General features: G+C 34.4%; 1 pseudogene; it reads left to right on the plus strand.

Annotated features, from left to right (window-relative positions):
- Positions 1–12,799: 12,799 nt before the first annotated feature.
- On the plus strand, positions 12,800–13,404 carry LOC117795720 (annotated as a pseudogene).
- The last annotated feature ends 13,025 nt before the right edge of the window (positions 13,405–26,429 follow it).

Below are 26,429 nucleotides of genomic sequence, written 5' to 3' on the forward strand. Positions count from 1 at the left end.
AATACTTGTGGAGAAAAAAACATCTTTAAACAGCTACGGAGAGATAGAGAGAGATGGGGAGAGAGACAGAAGAAAAGGATATGTAACAAAAAAGATAAATATTTCAATGAACTCCATATTCTACTATTGGGGAAGAGTTATATTTATATCAGTCATATCTAAATAGAACAGAACAATTCAGTGTGCTGAAGATAGGGTATTGAAGTAGAAGTGTTTGGGGCTGAATGTTAACAGAGGCAGCCTTCAAATTTGAGTCCGGAAGAAGGTATTTTCTTCCTGTGTTCTAGTTCTATATCTATACTTTCTGTGGGTGTAGATAAGCAGCACTTTTCATAAGCAGCACTGTCAGCCTGAGTTGATTCACCTTGGAACCACTGTTATATACTTTTTTTTTTTTAAGATTTTATTTATTTATTTGACAGAGAGAGAGACAGCCAGCGAGAGAGGGAACACAAGCAGGGGGAGTGGGAGAGGAAGAAGCAGGCTCACAGCGGACGAGCCTGACGTGGGGCTCGATCCCATAACGCCGGGATCACGCCCTGAGCTGAAGGCAGACGCTTAACCGCTTAACCGCTCTGCCACCCAGGCGCCCCACTGTTATATACTTTTAACACCTACTTTTTCTGTTGGAGTACCTCAAATGTCTCAATGTTTAGACAATGGACATTGATCTATATGGTTTTAGGGAGAGTGGACTATGATATTGTGGGATCTTTTGCTTTTAGTAGCAGTACTGTTAATTACACAATGGTATAACTTATGTGAATAAAATTAATGTTCTGTGTCTATTCTAGGTCCTACAAAATCGCTGGGCAGTTTTTTTCCCCAAAATCTAAAGTTATGTTTCTGATGGTCTGAATTAACACGATTGTATGTCAGGGTGTTGATTGCTAACTTTAGGATCTATAAAAAATATTGAACTTTGGTGAGAAGAAAGAGTGAATGATTACAAGGTAGACACTCGATATAGCTTGTTAAATAAATCTTTGATGTTGCTTGTAGAAATCACATATAAAGCATTGAGCATTATGGACTGAAGTTCCTACATTTCAAGTGACATTTCAGGTATAAAAATTATCACACTATTATGAGAAAAGTAATCTATTTTTTAAATTAATTTTTGGGATAGGAATTATTTTATAATACTAGGAAAAGATAAGAAAATGACAAATTGAAAATACTTCATAAATACTTCATTTTGAATACTTCTGTTCATGTCTTCAGAAGTTCTTTTCTACTTATCAATGAGGATAATAATTTTTTTCTGTATTTGGTCAATAGTCAAGTTTTTTTGGATATAAGAGGTATATATTTTTGTATTACAGTGTTTCTGGGGAAAAAAATATCTTCTGGTACTCTCAGTGGGAATTTCTACTTGGAATTTCTTTGAAAAAGTTTGCCTTGTTAGTTTCATTCTATCCAGAGCTGTACTGTGCAAGGAACTCTGTTAGGCACAAGGGATACAAAGATGAGTAATACAGATTTCCTGCCATTAAGAAATGAGACATTAATCTGCAAGAGGATGCACTGTATTAGTTTAAGTCGGCATTTCATCCTGGTGTTCTAACTTATCTTCCAGGTTCCTAAGGAAGAAATTTTCTATATATTTTAACAGATTTTGTATCAAATCATAGTAATGAATCAAAGTAATGTAAATACAAGCTTTTTTCTTTTTCAAAATTATAGGATTTTTGCATAGTTTAAATCATAAAAAATTAACTTTTCTTCATAAAAATAAAAAACTATGTCTCACAGAGTAACAAAGCATTTCCAACTTCAAAGCATTATGTGTGTGAGATTTTTAGATTTTCTGTATAAAGAGTTCCAATCAAAATGAGTTTGTGAAATATTTTTTCTTATTCCTTAATTCCCTCTGTGAATAATTCCAATATATATGAAATATCAAAATTTATGAGGAGTCCTTTGATTAAAAATTCTATTTAAGGGGCGCCTGGGTGGCACAGCGGTTACGTGTCTGCCTTCGGCTCAGGGCGTGATCCCGGCGTTATGGGATCGAGCCCCACATCAGGCTCCTCCGCTATGAGCCTGCTTCTTCCTCTCCCACTCCCCCTGCTTGTGTTCCCTCTCTCGCTGGCTGTCTCTATCTCTGTTGAATAAATAAATAAAATCTTTAAAAAAAAAATTCTATTTAAGTTTGTTTAGACTACCATTTCCCACTTACTTAACCATAGATCATACACACACACACACACACACACACACACAAAGTACATTATGGAAAACAGTGGAAGTAGTTAGAGTTCACACAGCAAAGAAAGTAACACAGAAGTTTTAATCTAAGACCTGAGTGTTCTTGACTAACCAAACTTGCCTGGCCAAGTAATGATAAGATAAAGTTACCATTCTCACATGAAGATTGAGTCCATGGCCCAGTACTGTTGTAGGGAGGGCAAACAAAAGTTTTTAGAAAAGCCTATGTAGTAGTTAACAACAACGTCTGTGAACCTAGACTACTTGTTTTCCAATCACCTCCAGTTGTTAAAAGTGTGACCTTGAAAAATTTGTTTAATCTTTATGTGCCTAGTTTTGCTGTATGTAAGTAGAAATAGTAATAGAGGCTCCCATAATCACATATCATAATCACTAAATTAGTTAATATTGTTAAAGTACTTGGAACAATGTGTAGTACATAAGAAAAAGTACTTAAGCGTATAAATAAATAATCCTCACAATTCTTTGTCTTTGTTGGGTCTCATAGTTGATGGATATTTTTTTCCAATTAAGAAATCCATTTTTAAATTTTTTTACAAATTCAAGCTCACTGGGAAATATCGTGTTTGGGAAATTTACAAAATGTGTTTATGGAGTGAATCAGTAAAAGGAGAAGAGGAAATGTTTCTTTACACAATCTTCAGCCTGTTTTCATATCCAATATCTTGGGGCATGTTCACTAGAGAAAACCAACTAGCCTTATGTAATGAAAACAACAGATTATTTTCTATCTTGGTCCCTGTTGCCTCCAAATATTTGCTTCTGGACTTCGTTATGCAATATTAATAACAGTATATTCACTGAGTGCTTACTATATGCCCTGTGCTCTTCTTATGGATTTTAGTGTAATTTTTTCGCTGAATTCCTACAAGAACCCTACAAGGTGGGTATTGTTATACCTTTTTTATAGAAGGAAAAATAATGAGAAATGTGTTCTTACTACTAAACAAATTTAGAGTTTTAAAATACTTTAAAATATTGAAAATAGTTCTTTCAGCATAGAAAATAGTCCTTTCACAAGAGGCTTTCTAGGATGGGACTTCTGGGAAGAATAATTCATAGGTTATAGATAATGAATGTTCAGAACTTGTCAGTTTATACATCAAAAGTGGTATCTCTTTTGATACTTACCAAACCCATGAAGTTGCTTTTATTATTCTGTGTTACAGAAGCGAATTGAAGGTCAGTGAGGTTAATTTACTTATCCATTTTCACAATGAAAATGGTCTACTTATCTCTTTAAAAATGGGCTAAAATATCATCTGAACATGAAGTACACATACCTTTGCCACTGAGGCTAGAGAAAGAAATGTTAGCAGTAATGGTAGATAGATATGAGGTTATCAAACACAAGAAGGTCTCCAATGCTGAGCTAGAAAAACAAAACATAATTCAGAACAAAGTTTAATGGGAATTTTTTCTTACTGCTCATTTTCACTGTGCAAAGGCTGATTATGGATTCATTTATCTCATCAAGAACAAAACATGGGGAAGTTGCTTTAGTATGTACTAAATAGGACAAACAGTTAGGAAATGAACATTTATATAATTCAGTATTTCCCATGCAGGTACATGCACATCTCTAGATTAAGCATAGGCCTTTGAACCACTGCTGCAATTATAGGAATCGTCAGAGGAAAATTTGTAGTGATATCTTATTGTATCTACTTACACCTGGTCTCCCTGTTAAAATGACACAGAGCAACCTCCAAACAGCATAAATACATACCTCCTAGCTATGTGCATATTTTGAAATCACTCCAACACCTTCAAGTTTTAACAGAAAATACATTCTTTTTCCGTTTCTATGTAAGAAGCTTGCAATGAGTCTGTCTCCACAGGAACAAAATAAATAAATGTCATGACTTTGTAACTTTCACATCATAATTTATCTATTTAAGAAAAAAAATCCTAACAATGCATCAGGTAGTGTTTATTTCATTGTAAAGGTAGAAAAACCATCAACTAATTGTCAAGAAAAATCCAAGTTTATATTCAAAGTATCCAGCATTAATTATCAAGAAAATGCAAAGACCTTCTAGTTCACTTCTCACTCGTTCTAGGATTTAGATCTACTGCCTAAAATTTGATAAATTGTTGAGTGACAATTAAATTCCCTTTGCATACAAGCTATGCAAACTAAAAAGAAATTCAATTCAGCTCTCCCTTATTTATATAAATGCAAGGAAACAGTAACCCAATGTAAATAATACCTGAATTAAAAACATAACACATTCAGAGCACTTCAAGTAGTTAGTTGTGGCCACTCTGTGGAACTTAGAATCCTGGCCTCTAGCAGTAGGCTGACTTGTATTTGAATTATACCCAGCTATGTCACTAAGGACAATGGGTTTAATAACTTCACTTTTATTAATCTCAGTTTATATAAATTTATGTAAAATCATAGTGATTATAAATAGTAATTAATTATGAAATATACTTTAAAATTATGTATTACATGTCTATAAATATTACTTAGTTCCCAATATAAAGGAATGTTACAAAGCTAACAAGAAATAATGAATTCAGTCTCCATATTGTGCATTGTAAGTGGTAGATACTATTATTACTTTGGTTAGATTAAAAATCAGATTTAAACTGGAGAAGTCAGAGCCACAGCTTGCAAAATCTGTTATGCCATGTAGGACTTTAGATTTCATACTGCGGTAGACAATAGAAAGCCACCAAAGAATTTTACCCAGAAGAGTACTGTGATCACTTTGCATTTTAAGAAATCATTTTGCTTACAGTATGGAGGGTGAGTTGGAGAGAAAGCAGTTACAAGACCTTTTCAATAGTCCGTGAGAAAATAATAAAGGCTTGAACCAAGTCAACTACAGAAACAATGGAGAGAAAAGAATCTGTATGAGATTATAAGGATCTAGAAATAATGGAGCACCATTACTAACATAGGGTTGCCACATGAAAAAGGGAAGAACTAAGAATGACACTCAGCCTCCGAAAAGATGGTCAGTATAGCAAATGCAAGAGAAAGTATGGGAGGTGAAACAGGGAAGGGTAGAACTAGATGCACAAGGTAGGGCTGGTTTTGAAGAAGTAGAGTTCATGTTGCCTGTAGGACATAAAAGCACAGAGGTCTACCACACAATTGGTTACACTGGTTTCAGCTTGGAGCTCAGGACATATACTAGGGAAATGGAGTTACAAGGCCATAAATAACTGCTTATAGAGATTAGATAGAGAAGAGAGCTAAGAGTTGAACTTTGGGAAACATCAAAACAAAAGATAGGCAGAAGAAAAAGGACTTAAAATGGAGACTGAGAAGGCACATCAGTATAGTACCAAGGAGATCGGGAGATAGTGACACCAAGGAAACCAAGGTGGCAGTCTGTCAAGAAGAAGGAAATGGTCAGCCCTGCTAAATGTCGCAGGCAAATAAAGTAAAATTAGGAGAGAAGAAATACCATATGACTGGACAATTTTTGGGTTGCTTGTGATATTTGCAGAGGAGTTTTATTGCAATAATAGGTACAGTAATCAGACTGTAGAAGGTTGAAGTATGAATGAAACATTCTGGTAGACGTTTTTTTCCAAAATTGGGCACAGGCATATTTCTTTTTTTTTTTTTAAGATTTTATTTATTTATTCATTCGCCAGAGATAGAGACAGCCAGCAAGAGAGGGAACACAAGCAGGGGGAGTGGGAGAGGAAGAAGCAGGCTCACAGCGGAAGAGCCTGAGGGCACAGGCATATTTCTGATCCCAAATCTTCCAGAATCTTGCTATACCCCATCCAAAGTGGAGTCTATTTCCTAATCCCCTGAACCAGAGTAGGACTTCATGACTGTTTCAGTGAACAGGATGCACTAGAGGCGATGCTGTGTGACTTCCAAGTTTAGATCATAAAGGAAATAAAGACCCCACCCCGCCCCCAATCTTTCCCTCCTTCTCTCTATCTCTCTCATCCCTGGTTCTTAAAACCTACCAATCATATTGTGAGGAAGCGTAGGTCACATGGAGATTCCACATATAGGTATTCTGGCCAACAGACCCACCTAACGTCACATGCTAACACCAGCATCAATTGCTTGAGTAAGCAATCTTTTCAATGATTTCAGCCCATAGGCTTTGAGCTGTTCCAGCTGATACATTTGAAACAGAGATGAGCTATCCCCATTGAGCCCTTCTTAAATTGTAGATGAAATATTGTAGATGTTTTAGGCCACTAAGTTTTGGATAATATTTTACACAACCATAGGAAATTGTGTAGACATAAAGGGAAAGAAACCACAAATTTAAATTATTCTTTGGAAGTAGTTAGTATCGAAGAATCGCATGAGAAAAAGAAATTAACAACCAGATGAGGTTAGAGGGTCAAGAACGTTTCGGAGTTTTTCATTTTCTTATTAAAATGGGATCACCATGAGCCATATAGGATGTAATGTGATGCATGTTAAGGAGAGGAAAGAATGATTGGTGCAAATTTCGTATCCCGGTGAATATAAAGAATATCAGATAGATAACATAAGTGGTGTGATTAGTTTGAATAGGGAAACTGATATTTGTACATATATGGGTGCTCTTACATGTGGGGAAAAGAAGCTAAAGAGGATTATTCTCAATATTTTAAGTCATCTCTACAAAATAAGAGGCAATGTCATCTGCACTGAAAAAAAAGTGGTAAGACAGGTGATGGGGGAATGGGTAGAGTGAATAAAAGCATCAGAGAGCTGTTAGCCTATAAATTGTTCATGTAATAATATATACACATCTTTCTATTCCATAGATTTAATTATCAAACACCACCAAAGTTTCCTTATACTCAGTCCTTAACCCTAAGGTAATCAATATATAATCACCATTGATTATCTTTTTTTATTCTTCTATTTTTGAAATATATATAAACAGAATCATAGAATAGATATTCTTTTGTGTTGGGCTTATTTTGCTCAATATTATGCACATTAGATGTATACATGTTTTGCATATAGGAACAGTTTGCTCATTAACATTGCTAAATAATATTACATTCCATGAGAACATAAAACTTTTTATTTTTTAATTTAATATAGGTGGACATTTTGGCTGTTTCAAGCTTGGGGCTATTAAGGATAAAGCTTCTGTGAATATTCTTGTGCATGACTTGGCTGCAAATATGAATGAATTTCTGTTAGGGATATACCTAGGAAAGGAATTGCTAGGTTATTAGGTATGCACACTTTCAACTGCTGATCTTATCAAACAGTTTTCCCAAGTGGTTATACCAATTTACATTTCCACAAGCAATGTATGTGAGTATACGTAAATTCTTGTTTCCTCACATTCTTGCCAACACTTGGTGTTACTGATCACTTTCATTTTAGCTGTGCTGGTGCATGTGTAATCCTCTTCAGTTTTCTATCTGGCTTCTTGCCCTTTTTACTTAAATATTTGTAAGAATATCTTTATTTTTATTTTGTTCTTGTTTTAATTCTGGGTCCAAGTTGTTTTCAGATATATGCGCCACAAGTTGGTTTTTTCCCCCCCACTCTACAGTTTGCTTTCTCCCTCTCAGGGGTGTTATTTGAAGAACAAAAGGCCTTAATTTTAATGCCATCTAATCTATCTGGCTTTTCCTTTGTTGGTAGGGTTCTGCATTCTATTTAAGAAATGTTTGCTTATCTTAAAGACATAAAGTATTCCTAAAATATCCCATTGATAGAACTTCACATTTTTAAGTTTGCTTTATATCAACAGTACATTCTGGATGAATTTTTGTGTAAGAATTGAGGATGAGTTCAAGCTGCATTGTTTTCTATACAAATGGCCTATCACTATTTATTTAAAAACATTCTTTCTCTGTGGTGCTAGTGTCATCTCTATAAGCATGTATATATCAATCAGCCTTTGGATTCTATTCCATGGGTCTGTTAGTTTGTCCAAGATACAAGAGTACCTTGTTGGTACTCTGTTTATTACTGTATCTTTCATTAAACCTCGATTGGTGGAAGACCTCAAGCTTTGTCCTAAGATTGTCTTGGTTAAGAGCACCTGAGTGATTCAGTCGGTTAAGCATCTGACTCTTGATTTTGGCTCAGGTCATGATCAGGGTCATGAGATTGAGCCCTGCCTGGGGTTCGGCACTGAGCATAGAGCCTGCTTAAGATTCTCTCCCTCTGTTGCTGTCTCTCTCTCTCTCTCTGGGAGAAAAAAAAAAAAGATTGTCTTGGCTATTATTTAATCTTTGCACTTTCATTGTATTTTAGAATAACTTGACATTTCCACAAAAATAAAACCTAGTGTGATTTTGATTGAGATTGCAGTAAACCTATGAATAATTTGGAGACAATTGATATTTTTATAATATTAAAACTTTTAATCCATGAAATTATATGTTGTTTGGAGATTCATTCATATCATTGCTGATATCATTACTTTGTTCCTTTTTATGACTAATATTCTGTTGTTGAATGTACCACAGATTTTTAAAAAGATTTTATTTATTTATTTATTTATTTATTTGAGAGAGAGAGACAGAGACAGAGATAGAAAGAGAGCACAAATGGGGAAGAGAGGGAGAAGCAGGCCCCCGCTGAGCAGGGAGCCGATGTGGAACTCAATCCCAGGACCCTGGGATCATGACCTGAGCCGAAGTCAGATGCTTAACCAATTGAGCCACCCAGGATCTCTCCATACCAGTTTGTTTATCCATTTTCCTAGTGAAGGACATTTGGATTATTTCAATTTTTGGGTATTATGAATAAAGTTTCTATAAATATTCTAGTACAGATATTTTCATAGACATGTTTTTTTAACATCTATCTTGAGTAAATATTGAAAATGGGAATTACTGGGCATTTGTATATCTTTTGCAAAGTGTTTGTTCAATTATTTACCAAAATTTTTAAATGGATTGTTTGCCATTCTATTATTGATTTGTAGAAGTTCTTTCTACATCTTGGACACCACTAATTGTTAGATATGGTTTTAGAAATATTTTCTCCTAGTCTTTGATTTGCCTATTTATTTTCTTAATGATGTCTTTCAATGAGCAGAGATGTTTAGTGATAATAAAGTCTAATTTATTAAATTTTCTTTTGTGATCATTAATTTTTTGTGATTGGTCTAAGGAACTTCTACCCACCTATCGGTTAAAAATATATTCTCTTATATTCTCTTTGAAATATTTTCCCCTTTTGAAATTTTTATCCTTTTAGTTTTAATGATTAGGCCTACAATACATCTCAAATTAATTTGTGTTTATGGTATAAGGTAGGAGGTAAAGGTTATTTTTTGCCATATATATTTGGTTAACCATTTGCTGAAAAGGTTTTCCTTTCTCCACTGGATTTGATACCTTTGTTGAAAGTGAGGATTTGTTTGTGAGCTCCTTATTCTATTTCACTGATTTATTTATCAACCCTTATGCCAGCACCACACTGACTGGTTTATAGTTAAGTCTTGAAGTCAGGTACTAGAAGATCTCTACCTTTGTACTTTTTCAATATATCTTTGGATATTATGTCTTTTACATTTCCATATAATATTTCATATTTCCAATAAATGAATGGCACGCGTTGTCTGTTAGGTTGGATCTTCTTAAAATTTGCTAAAAAGTTTGTTTGTTGTTGCTTTTTAATTCAGGGTAGAAGTCCTACACATCTTTTATTACATTTACTACTTAATTTTTTGTTGCTATGGTAAAGGGAACTGTTTTTTAAATATTATTTTCCGATTGTTTGCTACTGGCATATAAAAATAAAACTGATTTTTTCTGTATTCATCTTGTGTCCCTACAACACTGCTAAATTCAATATTCAGTTCTATATTTGTTTTGTAGATTTCATAGGATTTTCCACATAAGTTATCATATTATCTGTAAGAACACTCTTTACTTCTTTGCTGATTTGTGCCTATTATTTTTCTTGTTTGTCTATGCTAGTTTCTCTAGTATAATATTAAATAGAAGTCATAAGAATGTGAATCTTTGTTCTCAATTTTAGAAAGTGTTAAGTATCATATTATTGAATATACTATTTTTCATATTTTTTAGAGATATTTTTATAGACTGAGGACATTCTTTTCCATTTTTAGCTTGTTGAGAGTTATTTTTTAAAATCAGTAAGTGTTGAATTTTGACAATGTTTTTTCTACAGCATTGAATATACCATATATTTTTCTTTTTTATTAAAATGTTAAAATGGAAAATTACAATGGTTGGTTTCAAATTTTAAATCAAACTTGCATTCCTGGGATAAACCTACTTAGTCATGATTTTGAATATTGCTATATTTGATTTGCTAGTACTTTGGTAGTATTTTTACCAATAATAATAAAGATTTGGTGGTGAATTTTCTTTTTTGTGCTCTCCTTGTAAGATTTTAGTATTATAAAATAAGTTGGTAATTGTTCCCTACTATTTTATTTCCTGAAAAATGTTTAGACTGATGACATTTCTTTATTAAATATTTGAGAAAATTTTCCAGTGAGAACCTGTGAGTCTGGAGTGCCTGTAGAAGATTTTGGATAAGAAATTAAACATCTTTGAAAGATATAGATAGATAGATAGATAGATGATAGATAGATGATAGATGATAGATAGATATATGTATTTCTCTCTCTATATATATAAATATATATACCTTTATATAAAAGGTATTAAGATATACATCTTTATATATATATGTAAAGATATATATGTGTGTGTATGTTATTTTTTGTCAATTAGGCTAGTTACATTTTTCAGATACTCATTTTTTTTCATCTAAGTTGACAAATTTGTTGCCATAAACTTGGCCATAAAATTCCCTTAGTATACTTTTAATATCTGTAGAATCTATGATGATAATCTTTTTTTAATTTTTAATATTGAGAGTCTGTATTCTTTTGTGCTAAGTCCGGTTTGGTTACTTTTCTTTATTGCTACCCTTTTGTTTGCTATTTTCTTCCCTGCTACTTACTTTGGCTTTAATTTGGTTTTTTCCTACCTTCTTAAGTTGGAAACTTAGGTCATTAATTTTAAATATTTTTTTTCTAATATTTCTCTTAAAGCTATACATTTCCCTTTAAGTACTGCTTTAGCTTCATCCCGTATATTCTGATATAGTAGATTTTCCTTATCATTTAGTTGAACATTTTTATACTTTCCCTTGGATTTATTCTTTGACCCATGGATTCTTTAGTAGCATGTAATTTCTGATATTTGACTTTTCCCTAGATATCTTACTGTTATTTAAGCTCTTAGGTTCTAATTTAATTCCATTGTGATCAGACAGTATACTCTGTAATTTTGATTATGTTTTAATTTATTGTCTAACATATAGTCTATATTGATGAACATACCATATGCACTTGAAAGTATATTGTACAATTGCTGAATATAAGGATTTTGTAAATATCAGTTAAGTCAAGATTGCTGACGGTGCTGTTCAGATCATCTATGTCTTTACTGAGTTTTTTGTCTAAATATTTGTCTAAATATTCTATTAATTGACAGAAGAAAAAAGTAAAAGTCTTTATGCAGAATTGTCTGTTCCACCCTTTAATTTTGTCAATTTTTATTTCAAGTATTTTGAGATTTGGTATTAGCTGCAGAGACATATATGATGGTTAGCTCATCCTTATGATTTGACTCTTATTGCTGTGAAGTGTTCTTCTTTATCTCTGGTAACACCCTTTATTGTGAAGTCCATTTTATCAATTAGCAATTCTAGACTTTTTATGCTTGCTGTTTGTATAATATATCTTCCCTATTTATTTTCAACTTCCTTCTGTCTTTATATTTAAAGCATATCTCTTGTGAAAACAAATAGTTTGGTCTTGCTTTTTTTAATCCATTCTGATAATCTCTGACTTTTAATTAGAGTGCTTACTACATTAAATTTTAATACAATTATTAATGTGATTGAATTTAGGCCTTATGTTTTATTTTTCATTTGCTGTTTGACACTGCTTCCCACTCTGTGTTTTTAGTCTCTGTTACTCCTTTCTTGCCTTTGTTTAGATTATTTGAATATATTTAGAATTCCACTTTAATCTCTCTGTTTGTATTTTAGCTGTACTTTTTTGTGTTGTTATTTTTTGGTTGCTTCTCAAGGTATTTCAGTATACATCCATAATGTTATGCAGTGTACTTAGAGTTAATATTGTAATATTTCACACAAAGAAATGTAGAAAACCTATAACTACGTAGGTTCATTTATCACCCTTTATCCTTTATCCCATAGTTATGTAATATTTCTAACATATATTATAAACTCTACCAGAAAATTTTTTTAAATTTTGTTTTAATATGGTACATGTTATTTTAAAGGAATTATAAGATATTTACAATCACCCGGATATTTAACAAACTGTGATGTTATTTATTTTGTCCTAAAGAACCAAATTCTTATTTGGTATAATTTCCCTTCAACTGGAAGGACTTCTTTTAAAAATTCTTATAGTGTAGATCTGTCCGTGATAAACTCTCTTAGTTATCTTTTATTTTGAAGTATCTTCATTTTGCTTTTTATGTTGAAGAATATTTTCATTGCATGTAGAATTCTTTGGTGAATTTTATTTCTCTTTTAACACTTTGAAAATGTTACCCTTTATCTTCTTAACTCCTTAGTTTTTAATGATGGGCAGGGGTCAAGCATTCCAGGGTCATGATTACTATCTCCCCAGGGCCCAGTTCCCACCTCAAGATGTTTGCAAAGGAGCTGAAGTTGGTGTTCTGGGGTGCCCAATGCATGAAGTGTGGCCGGCATGAGGTGGGTCACTGGTGTAAGCCTGCAAAACCAGCAAGGTTACCAACATGCTGGTTGTTCATGAGCATAGAGGCACACCTGTGGGGTTCATTGTCAGCTATTTGTCTTTCAGCCTCACTGCTTATTCCATACTGTGAATGTGATCATGTGTCATGATGTCCTCAACATGGACACCATGTCAGGCCAAACTTCACCTCATCATTTATGGCTTCTCTGTCCACCTGGGCAAGGGAATGTCTGACATATTCTGGTATCTGTTCCCTTTGCCCAAAGATGACAAACACCTTGTCATCACCATTTGAAACCAAGATAATTACATCTCCTTTCATGTACATGATCCACCTGGGCACAGTGGAGCAAGAGACTACAGCAAACATGGAATGGTCTGACACCCCTATACTAACACCACACACAAGAGGGTCTTCCTGAGCACTGAGTGGGCCCACTTCCAGTCAGTACAGGGACTTGGACCCAGGAGATAGGGAGGAGTCAGAAAAAACTCTGTCTCTCTCTCTCTCTCTGTCTCTCTGTCTCTCGGTCTCTCTCTCTCTCTCTCTCTCTCTCACACACACACACACACACACACACACACACACACCCAGTGGTATTTCCTTTCATCATTGCAGATAGCTCTATACTTGCTATAAAATCCTTGAAACCTGACTTCAACATCTAGGTCTCCTTGCAGATGGACTTCATTTTGTCTTTTCTCTTGCAATTGGGTCATATTTTCCTGTTTTTCATTTTGTTTTGTGTTTTTATATCATTATGGACATTGTGACTGCTGTGTTTGTAACTCTGGTTTCTCTTAAAGGGTAAAGATTTGTTTGTTTTGCCTATTCTTTCTCTTGATCCTATTTCTTCATATGTCAAAACTATATTTTTTAATGTCATATGTTGCATCTGAAAATTTATGAGCTTGGATAATGTTATCTCCCTTTAGAGATGATTTACCCAATTCTCTGATAAGCAACAAAAGGCATATCCGCTCAATCTAATCATGGACTTAACTGACTTAAAGCTGTTTTTCAGTGTCTGTTAGGCTTCAAACTTTTTCTTTTTTGCCCATGTTCCTACAGTATAGCCCTCCAGGGGTCCCAATTGACAGTCTGGGCTATTTAGTAAAACCCCCATTCTGGGGGGGCTTCTAAGCTCCATTTCTTTTCTCAACAGCAGAAGACTACCAAAATTCTTTTCTGCTTCACCATCACTTTTTGCTTTATTTCTTAGCTTCTTTTCATGTGCAGCTAAAATGGCAAATGCTTTGGGGGGTAAACATGTACCCAGTGTCAAGGTGACTTACTTGCACCTTTCTTCTCACTGAAATCTTAAACTTTCAAATTCAGGCTGCTTTGGCTGCCTCCAAGTCAACTTGTATCTTCCCAGACTGAAGAGATAGCTTTACAATCATACTGGCTTCTCTGCCAATATCTACTCTGGCACTCTTCTTGGTCTTTTGATCTCTCGACCTAAGCAGAATATGAACAAATGTCCTAAGAGAAAAAACAGCATGCAGAAAGTTGGGCACACTTTAATAAATTGTTTGATATGGCCCCTCACACCCTGGTACATTAGAAGCTCTGTTGTTGTTTTGTTGTTTAATTATTCTAGGTGAAACTATTGGCCTACAACATACTACTCCATCATAGCCAGGAGACATACCTAGAATGAATATTTCTGAGATATCACTAAATTATGGGCATACCTTGTTTTATTTCGCTTCTCTTTATTGTGTTTCACAGACATTGTATTTTTTACAAACTGAAGGTTTGTGGAAGCCCAACATCAAGCAAGTCTATCAGCACAATTTTTTCAATAGCATTTGCTCATTTGTGTCTCTGTGTCAGATTTTAGTAATTCTTGCAATATCTCAAACTTTTTCAATCTTATTGTTTTTTTGTTATGGTGATCGATGATTACAACTCATTGAAAGCTCATGATGTTTAGCATCTTTTAGCAATAAAATATTTTTAAATTAAGGTATGTACATTGGCTTTTAGATATAATGCTTTTACCCACTTAATACACTACAGTAGAGTTAAAATATAACTTTTATATGCACTGGGAAACCAAATAATTCATTTGACTTACTTTATTATGATTTTTGCTTTATTGCAGTGGTCTGGAACTGAACCTGCAATATCTCCAAGGTATGCCTTTTATTTTATAACATAAATGTTTATGATCACATTATATTTCATTGAACTGGTGTTCTATAACTTTCTCAATATCCTTCTATGATATTTATGATGATCTCATTTAAAAAATTTTTGCAGTTGACATCTAAATTTATATAGTTTTTCCTGAAGAATGATTTCTTCAGAATTAATTCAAAATATTGTGCCAATCTGCAACACCACTTACAAGTGTAATTGCTGCATTTTTATTTCTAGTTCTCCAGCATGAAAGACTTTTATAATAATTAGTTTTGTATGACTTAATGTTTACAAATAACATCTTATTTCAAAGTGAATTCTCATTGATCACTGGGTATGCCTGACTGGCTCAGTCCTTGAGCCTGACTCTCTTGAACTCAGGGTCATAAGTTCAAGCCCACATCAGGTGTGGAGCCTACTTAAAAAAATAAATTTGAATTCACGTTGATCGCTTACAAAGTTAAAAATTGTATTATATTTGGGGCATGGGGAGTAATTTCAAGGGCTGCATGTCAATAGAGCTGTTAGGTTAATATCCATAATTATAACAATGAATCAATCCATTTCTCCAGTTGTTTGTGGTATGTTTTCCCTTGTATTTTTCTCAGAATTTTGCACAATATCTAAGACATATGATGGACCCAGTCAACATTTATTAACCTGAATACCATCTTTACTTTTCTTTTTCAATAATTTTAGACAGTCTTCAAATAACATTTCAGAGGCTTTAGTTGTACATGTTACAAAATTGTGGCTTACCAGTTAAAACCATTTACCATATGTCCAATATCCTTCTTTCCTGTATGCCTCATTCTGATCTATTTTATCATCATGAGAAATAATATTCATTAGTTATATATCTGTTATCTAGAATTATATTGGTAGGTTTTTCTGATATCTGTAGCAAACTGCAAAGGGAACACAACTATATTCCTGGACTTGAGCAGGCACATAATAACAGTTTTTGAAAAATGAGGACATTATTCATGGCTGCTAGATAAAACATGTCAGCCTGAGTTTTTGATTAGAAAAACAGTCAGTTCTGCTCAACCATCATTCTCTAAACTCCTATCTTTCTGTAAGCAAAGATAATGTAGCCAACTTGTCATCAATAATATGGTTTTGAGTTGCCTTTTTGGGAGTAGTAACTAATTTGCAATGATCTTTTCTTATATTGTAAAATTTCTGGGCAAGCTGAAATCATGGCAAAGCAGTTTATTGTTATTAATGATATTTTCAGGAAAAAATATTTTCAAGATATACTTTAAAATGTATAATATACAATACCCTTTAAAAATTCTTGATAGATTTAAAGTTACTTGGAAGCATATAATACATGCATCTTGATTTTCTCATAAAAACCATTATATTTGCTATATTAAATTTAGAAGTATAGTTTATTTAAGCAATAACTACAAATGTCCTAATTAAATTTTCTATAGTGCTGTTGGTTTTTTAAAATCTGAAACCATAAGCTACTTAACATTAAAAACTTCAAAATCTCTTGAGGTATTGAGAAGCAGGCTAAAATTTGTGAAAAAACAAAAAGAAAACATCTTTGCTAAATAAAAATAAACATTTTTAAAAAAGAGTATGTATTTTGGATCTACCCCTTTCCAGAGAAACAGGCAGGTAAAAAATAAATTTTTTTAATGAGCCAAAAAAAATAGAGTAAAAAAAGTCCTTTAACTCTTGAAATAAAATTGCCTTTATTTGGTTTTATTTTAAGACCAGAAAAAAAACTTTAAATATATTTTATTCCTCCACTATCCAATGAATAAATACCCTTTCCATCATTTCTTTCATGTAGTTATCTATATTCTGGGATTTCATGGCTGATGAAAGGTGTACATTTCAAGAGGTATCCAGGGAAGTCAGTGTTGCTTTGATACCTTATCATTTTGTCAAATTGAAGACAATAAAAACATCAACCAAGAAAACCTAAGATCTACAAATATCATTTCCCAATAGAAAGAATATCTTATACCAAAAAAAAATAAAGACAGACACAGTCTCAGCAAAAGAAAGATTTTTCACTGAATATGTTTCACTTTGTAGAAAAGTCATTATAGCTTTTATATTTTATTTTTTTCAAATTTAGCTTTATCATATAAAAATTTTATTTCTAGAACTGAGTATGGTTATAGGGTGGGTTCACTTTGCCTCATAAATCAAAAATTACCTTTAAAAGAAAGAAAAAAAAAACTTCACAGACTAGAGCCAATTCCCAGAGTAACGTATACCTAATCTAACTGCCTCCAGCCACCGAAAACTTATTATTATTTTTATTGAAGTAAAAGGGTTGGAATCATATTAGTAATTTCTAGATGTCTTTCTGTTATATTTTATCCTTTTCGGGGACTCCTGAAACCCAAAGCTTTGAATATATTGAAAGAACCTTTCTATAATTTAATGGGCTACTTTATTTCTTGATTCTGTCTGAATTCAAGCAGATAGGTGAGCTTAAGATAATGGCCAACATCTTTGAAGCAAGAAGCAATAATCAGAGGTCTTACCCACAGAGTGCCAGAAGGCTTTTCTTAGCAGCATCTGGCACTGCATTCCCAGATCAAATAGCTAATACTCTGTTCTCTAACTGCTGAAAATACCTTTCCACCATGAGTTCTCATGTGCAGCATGGTTTTCTATCCTATTGAGTACCATAATAGCATAGCCCGTATCTAATGAGAAGTGTCCCTGGAGGCAGACATGAATCTTGCTTGCTTGTGAGAGTTGTATTATTTGTCCTTGGTTACAGAAATAGTGATGATCTTTTCCTGTGTAATTTAACATCCTCCTCCTGCAACATTTGTAGGAATCACTCTGGGGGAGTAAGAGCTGAGTAACAGTATTTCAGCACTTAACCAAAGGGATTTAGTTCTAATATTATTCCCATCCTACTTATTTTCTATGCTGCTACAGAACTTCTTTGCAAATATGTTCATTGCCTTTTTACCTGCATCTTGTAATTTTCAGGGTAAAATTCAAGGTCTTTGTAGCATGGAGAAACTTCCTGACCTGATTCCTCCCTGCTCTATCTTCAAGATCTTTGATCTTCTGCCATGACTTCCACCCCTGCAACTGAAAACTGCAACTGCATTGAACCACCAGCTCCCCAAAGTCCCCTACTCACTCGTACCTATGTGGCCTTAGCTTAAAATGCCCTTTCCTACCACGCTTTTCCTGCGTTATGTACACCAGTAGTTATCAAATAAGCTTCCCCTAAGCACCGCGCCTCTCTGAGCTACCACAGCGTTCTGTGTGCAGCTCCATCCCAGCACAAACAACACTTGTATCTCAGCTTCAATTTTGCCCACCAGTAGATTGTATCTTGAAAATGAGGATCTTATTGCATCCATCTGTGTGTCCCCAGCATTTTGCACAGTGCCTGGCATATGGTAGTCTCCCTGGAAATTTATTTTTCTTCTCTACTTTGATAATTGATAAATACTCTTTAATATGATCCCCTTTTCAACCAGCTGCACACCTTTATAGGAAAACTGACGAGAAACTGGGATGAAAACTGAAAGAAACAAACCTACCCGCCCCCAATGCCTATCAAAATAACACAATTAACCTCAAGTTGTCCGACCACATAGTGACTAAATCGCAGACCTTTCGATATCCCTTGTCTTACCAGGAATAAAGGTCATTTCCCTTTGTGCAGTGCAGTAATGTTTGATGTTTTTGTAAAGATGCATCAAGCTCTACTGCCAGTGACAGCCATAGCGCCTATGTGACCACGGTATGTAGAACAGCTGTTGACTGTTGTGATGACTTCTAAATGAAGTCAGGATGACAATGAATTTGTCATGCTCTTTTACAGTGACAAGTCAAAAACACCGCTTTAGATTTTCAGCTTCTTGGTATAGTCTGCATTTTCTTTAAAATATTCCCCAGTCATCATGCTGATGGATTGACAAGCTCAAAATAATTTTCTCAAAGGGAAAATTCAGCAAAGCTTCACAAACCTGGTTCAAAACCTAATGAAGTTCAGAAAATAAAAAAAGTGGATGAAAGGAAATAGTGTCTCCATCAGGGCATACTCCACTTAGATTAAGGAGAAAAGTCAAAATACATTTCTCTGCATAAGATCATCCCAACTTTATACCCACAAACACATGCATTTTTTTTTCATGCAGCAAAATATAAAAAATGCTGCCAATGAGAATTGTAAAACAATGCACAGGTTTGTTTTGTTTTGTTTCGTTTTTACTTAGGAATAATCTATTAGTAACAATCTAGTGACCCATGTTAATTAAAATAATCCAACTAATTTTTCTTTGTAACTGTGCGAATCTGTTGCTATAGATATGACTAGTTGAATTGGCCCCACCATTCTCAGTTGTATTCAATCAATGTATTGTTTTGTGAATGTAGCATGTACAGAGGCAGAGTATCGTACGAGAGAAATGTTTACTTAGCATTAACTCTTTGCCAGGCACTGGGTCAGTTTCATTACATTATTATTCAATCATTACAAGTATTCTATAGATATTTATATCTGCTTTTTACAAAGGAGGAAAATGTGGGTCAAGTAAATAGCGAACCCAGGATTAAAATCCAGGTCAAAGTGACTGCAAAGCCCTTATTCATTTCATAGTGTCATATTATCCATAAGACACCTCACTTGTGATTTTTCTTCATGCAGTCCCTGTCAATACTGAGCAGGATAACCTCGAATGGGTTTGTTTAGAGGCAGCCACGTGACTCGGTTCTGCCCAATGACTTGTGAGCAGAGGTGTGCCAGAGGTATCTGGTCATGATCTTATTGTTCTTAAAAAGAGACACATATCGGAAAGGCTACATTTGGTATGATTCTGTCTATCATTGTGGAAAAGCCAAAACTATGAAGACCGTAAAATGATCAGTGGTTGCCAGGGGATAAGGAGTATCCAACACTATGAGTGACCCCTAATATAAGCCGTGGAATTTAGGTAATAATGATCCATCAGTGTAGGTTCAGCAAGTGTAACAAATGTACTAAGGTAATGCAGGATGTCAGTAGTGGGAGAGGTTGTGCACGTGTGTGAAGGATTATATGGGAGCTCTCCATACTTTTCACTCAATTTTCCTGTGAACCTAAAGCTATTCTAAAAAAATTAAGTTTATTACTTTAAAAAATAAGCATAGACCATGTAACGTTAAGTCAAATTACCAAAATTATTCTGTAAGTGTAAAAGTAATATGTAGAAATAACCATAATTTTTAAAATTTGGAGCATGTTGATACAGTGATAGTGAATTTGTTTAGATCTGTGTCTTATCTGGAGAAAGTGATTTTAAATCAGATTATTCTGTTGTTTGCTTATTTTACTTGATGATAACTGTTGACTAAGGTAGCAATTATAATTTTACTTCCCAAAAAGGACTAGCAATTGGGAACTAATTTCATAAATCACAATTCAGCAGTTTATACTTTTCTCATTAAATTGACAGACCACACTCTTAGTGAATGACCCACCACTTTTACCAGAAGGGACAGAATTGAAGAATATTCTTTATATGCCAATTTATTTTTCTTTGGTTATGGAAAGTTGCATTGCTGTTTATCTTATTAGAGATAATCTCACAGTAGGGCTTTAAAAGTCTTAAAACTATCCATAGAAGTGAAGGAGTGTGTGTGTGTGTGTGTGTGTGTGTGTGTGTGTGTGTGATATTTTGGCTTTACTGTATTCAACGATAGTGACTTGTACCTTTGTAGGGACCTTCAATTCTTACCTTTCTGCCTCACATATACCTGGGACCTAGTGTGAGACTGTGCACACAGCCAACATGATGAAGTGGGTAAAATTATTTCCCAATTCTAATACTTACTGTTGTATAGGGCCTAACTACTTAGCCTCTTTGTGCCTCAGTTTATTGTTCGTCCAACATCTTTTCTGACAATTAAGCATCTAAAAGAAGAAGGAAATATAGACTAACATTCAAGTATATTGAGGGGTGGCTCTACAACCAAAATCTTACTGGATCATATTATTAACGTAGAGTGACAGAAGGCAATAGGATTGAGAACTGACAAAACTGATATTTGGTTTTCCCTTAACGATAGGAGTGTTTTGAGACTTTAAGAAGCCCTGTAAAAGCTCAGTGGTTTGAAGTTAACAGAGATCTTGTGCAACCAACACCTGTATCTGGGTTAAGGCAGTGGAGAAAAAAGCTGTTTAAGAGAAATTTTCCATCTCGACAGGAATCCAACTGCCAAAAGGGACGTACTGTTGGGAAAAGGGTTCCCCGATAAAGGCAATGGGCACGAGGACACCTGGATTAAAACTCTGTAACAAAATGGGGCATAAAGGGCCCAAAGTAGATAAATATTTCTCTAAACCTCAGGGAGTTTAAGCACATCTGAACACATCTTGAGAATTTGTGTGCTTGGTGGCAAAGGACATTTATTGACAGGAAATGTGTCATACAAATATACTTTTGTTTTAGTTTCCTTGGGAGTTGCCCTAAGTACCTAGAGGGAGGGGTTTTAGAAGAAACTGGAGGCTTAAAGTGAGTCTTTCTGAAGCTTTAGGAGAATACATGATGATATGACAAACAAATTGAAGTAGCAAGGTCATTTGTTTAAGAACCTAATATGGAGGAAAGGGACCACAGGTCGCGTTTTAAGAAAATCACTCTCACAAGAGACATTAAGCACTTCAGGTCACCATCAGAAGCTAGAAGAATAGCAGTGACACTGCTAGCTCATTAGGATAGAGTGGATAACAATATGAATGATAAATGTGGCAGAAATGGGGGACAAGCAGACTTTATCAGAGACACTGCTGGATGATAAAGAGACCTGAGTCTCATTTTTCTCATTCTGTTGAACTTGGAGCCAAATTTGCTTTTTCAAACCATTTCTATTATTCACATACTTCGTCAATGGCATGGTCCAAAGATGCAAGAGACACAAAATAAATACATCTAAAAGCTAATCAATGATGGATACGTTGAGGGGGTTAGTGTTTCTTAAAGAAAGAAATCAACAGTAATAGTAAGACTAAAAGAAAAGAAAATGAAAATACATAGATCTCTTCAGTGAGGATTCATGAATTTGTAAACATAACATTGTCTTACTTAACTTTGTAAATAAAATTTTTAAGTAATTAATGCTTAATTTGCTTAATTTAGCAAAAGATAAAGAAAGATCAGCCAAACTGAGGTATAAGTACTAGATCTAACACATAGATCTGACTTTGGTCCATATCAGTTCAGTTTCACAGGAATTTTGCCAAGACTATCTTCTTCAGAAAGGCCCATAAAAATACTTCAGTGTTTTCTCCTAGAGAATATACAAGTTATCATTTGTCATCCTGCAAGTTTTTGTGTAATTTTCAATGAGAAGACAAAATATCTGCTTTTGGAGATGGTGTCAGAAAAAAATTCTTTAGACAAACTGAAAAATACCTCAGAAATGAAGATGCATGAGATGCAGGTTTCAAGCTTAAAATCCTTATTTTTTCAAACATATATGAATGAAGCGAAAACATCAATAGAAAGTATGTTTGTATTATATATTAATCAGGATTCTTCAGAGAAACAAACCAGTAGGACACACACACACACACATTTATAGAGAGATTTATTTGAAGGATTATCTTACCTGGTTATGGAGGTTGGCAGGGTGGGCAAACAGGCTTGAGACCCAGGAAGAGCTGATGTTGTAATTCAAGTCAAAAGGGCATCAGACTGGAGAACCAAGAAAGAGCCAAAGTCACAATCTCTGGTAGAATTCCATCTTGCCTGGGAAGTGTTAAGGTCTTCAGCTGATTAGATGAGGCCAACCCAAATTATGGAGGACAATTTGCTTTACAGAATGTTTACTGATTTAAATATTAATCTCATCCAAAACACTCTCACAGAAACATCTGGAATAATGCTTGACCACATATCTGAACACCATGGTCCAGGCAAGTTGACACACAAATAAGCCATCATAGTATCTATAGATCCATTTATTTTTAAAATTCAGGCTTTCTTTCCAAAATCATAAACATGTGAGAAAAGACATCCTAAATACAAGATATTTCATTGACTGCCTACAATTATTAAATAAATAATAAGTTTGCCACAGCTCCCATTAGTTTCAGTACTTCAGATATATATACCTCTGGCATTTTCTCAGTTGTCAGTAAGTTAGGTAAAAAATTTGCCACAGTATTATGTCTCTGCTTAACAAATATAGAAAGGGAGTATGAGAGATGACTATTTCCCAAAAAATTTATCTTTCTCTAGATAACTTTACGTTCAAACACCTTGAACATTTACTAATTTTTGACACACATGTGATGCCAGTTTGCTGAAAGAACTGCTGAGTGAGAACTTGAAGGCCAGTAGTGGTTGGCATATACTACACATATGACCAATGCACATGGAATATATGATCGAAAGATGGCTATGAATAGCATACTTTCTTCCTTGCTTCATGAGATAGCATAAGCCAAACATATTGAACATTTGATGTCACCTGTATGAACACCTTAAATAAATAAATAAATCATTCAGTCCAGGCTTTGTGTTTTTGTGTACATTGCTCAAGCTCATTTTTGAAAATTTTTGAAATTCGTTTCTTAGTACATGCCTGTACCCAATTCTCAACACAACTTATGCATTTCTATTTTCTTTATTATGTATTCCTTTCTTCTCTCTAACTCGTCTTTTTCTTTTTCCTTACTATCGTTTCTTATTTATAGTTCTCATTTCTGTCTTTTTTTTTTTCTTGGCAGTGTTTAAGCTTGACATCACTCTTCCCTATCCCCTATTGTATTATTTAGTCCTTTTACAAGCACTTGAAACTAAGCAGTTCTCTAGCTTTTCGGTGATTTTAAACTCATTTGTCTTGCTATTTGCATTTGTGTTTGTCTCAAAGTTCTATGAAAAGTTCTAGAGTTCTATCTAAATATGTGTTCAGGAAGTATAAATGTCTATTGACAAAAGTATAAAGTAAATCATAGGTGTATAAAGATGATGACAGTTGTTGATGATGATAATGATGATGTCATGATGATAATAACAGCAAATGACTTGCAGAGTGAACTACTGCCAGTTATCACTACCTACCCTATCCTCTCTCATTTTGATATAGCTGCCCTTTGAAAAACATGGCCTTTAGAACTTTGCTTTTTATTCTAACAAACAGAAACAAACAAGATGATGCCTGATAATGTTGATGAGCCATGGTTGAATAAGTGACTCAGAGCGAACACATATAGGCTGGCCAGCGACTTGTGGAATTGTTGGAAAATCAAACTTGGCTCAGTCTGATTCCAGTTTCAGGAATTTGGAACCTAAAATGCTTTGTTAGTAAAATATGCTACAGCTCGGAGGCCATGACATAAAGCTGAAGTTTGTAGACATTATCTGAATATATGCATGTATATAAATTGATCAAGTCAGAGAGTGGTGGAGGCTGGTGGTGGAGATGATGCAGCCAACTCTGGGGCATAGCTGAGTACAGACAGATGATATAGTGCTCGAGAGATGCAGAGTAAGCTCCTGATTTTCTGGTTTGAAATTTCTAGTTCCACTTTTGCCTCTAACACTCATGAGATTCTCAAGTAGCTTTCTGTTCCTTGACACTAGAAGGGTCTTACGAGTTTCATAAGTTTCTGCTTCAGAAGGAAGAAAAAGTAGGATTTTTGTTATTATATCTTAACATATATTCTACATAACTATTCAAAACAATATTTATTCAGCATCTATTATAAATAAAAATCTCCCCATAATTCATAATTAGAAGTAGAGTATACCCATTTTGTATTTCTTCACAGAATTGGATGGCATCTATTATCACTTCTTTTTTTCTATTTAGAAATAGAACTCCCACGTTTCGGTATGTCACATGTTCCAGTAAAGTTCTGAGTCTCTCAATCTCCCTTGCAACTAGGTGAAGCTAGGATTATAAGTGAAAGTGATCTGTGCAACTTCTAGGCTGATTCTCTAACAGGAGGGAGCATGCTCTTGATTCCTCCTTACCCCTTTTCCATTGGCTGGAAGGTATCCCTGCTGATAGCAATCATCTTAGGCTATATGGTAGTTGCACTATGATAATGACAGTCTCTGATATTATGGATCCTCCATTTAAGATCTGGAGTCTTTATCCTTGTATTCTTGCATGAAATTTCTATCTTATCTAAGCCAGTGTTACTTTGCCTTGTTAGTACAACCAAAGAGATATCTTAACAAACATAGACAGTATTGGTGATAAGGGGATTCTGTTAAAAGGAAGAAGGAAAAAGGGGCGCCTGGTGGCTCAGTTGTTAAGTGACTGCCTTTGGCTCAGGTCATGATCCCAGGGTCCTGGGATCGAGCCCCGCATCAGACTCCCTGCTCAGCAGGAAGCCTGCTCCTCCCTCTCACATCCCCTTGCTTATGTTCCCTCTCTCGCTGTCTCTCTCTGTCAAATAAATAAATAAAATCTTTTTTAAAAAAAAAGGAGGAAGGAAAAATATTGAAGGTAATTAGGTTAAATAAGATAATTTAGTTTTGGAATTTAGTACCAAGTACATACTTCAGCAAAATGTTGAAAGTAATGGACAAAAAATACCTCTGGATATATAATAAATCAACTGAACTATGTTGAAATTGCAAACAGTTACTTTTAAATGTTATATTATGTTCCCATGGCTTGTACTAAAATAATAAAGGTTGTATCTTTTTATGCTGAAAAAAACAAATAGTACATTTGGATTAATAGTCTAATACAATGGATTAAAGTCTGTTTGGGAAAAGAAAAGAAGAAGAAGAAAGGAAGGGGGAAATTGCATAAAATTTATGTGCTCTTAATATCACAATGAAGTAAATAAACAATACAGTCATGTTTCACCAAGTATAGTTAAAATAGGGGCTAAAACTGTGCTGCCACGTGCTCTTCCTGATTGCCCTGGAAGGAGAACTTGTCTATAGTAATGCCATTATAGTGAATATTATATATGCAAATGAAGCAAATTAGAGATAGAACTAGCCACACATTGTCTAATCAGCACCCTGTCAGAACAACAAAAACTAAGGCCATGAGTGAAAGAACTTTAACTGTATACAGAATGCTTAATTTGAATCTCTGCTTGAAAAATCTTTTGACTGGCATACCTATTTTTCCCTATGACTTTGCTAAAAGTTAGGGTATATAATAAGTATGTAGTTGCATATTCATATAGTCTCATCAATTCCACATATTGGCATCACTGCCTTAAAGAACCGTTCATCTGAGAAATGGTGTAAATTCTTTCTCTTGGTAACCTGTGCAGACTGTTTGGGGTTCAGAATGATTGTAAAATCTTGCTGCTTAGATTGCTTTCCTCACACTGATTACTACCAACCAGGGGGATTAGAATGGCCCGGAGGGGCAGTGGGAATAAGACA

Source organism: Ailuropoda melanoleuca, chromosome 2, assembly GCF_002007445.2.
Source record: "Ailuropoda melanoleuca isolate Jingjing chromosome 2, ASM200744v2, whole genome shotgun sequence".
Lineage (NCBI taxonomy): Eukaryota > Metazoa > Chordata > Mammalia > Carnivora > Ursidae > Ailuropoda > Ailuropoda melanoleuca.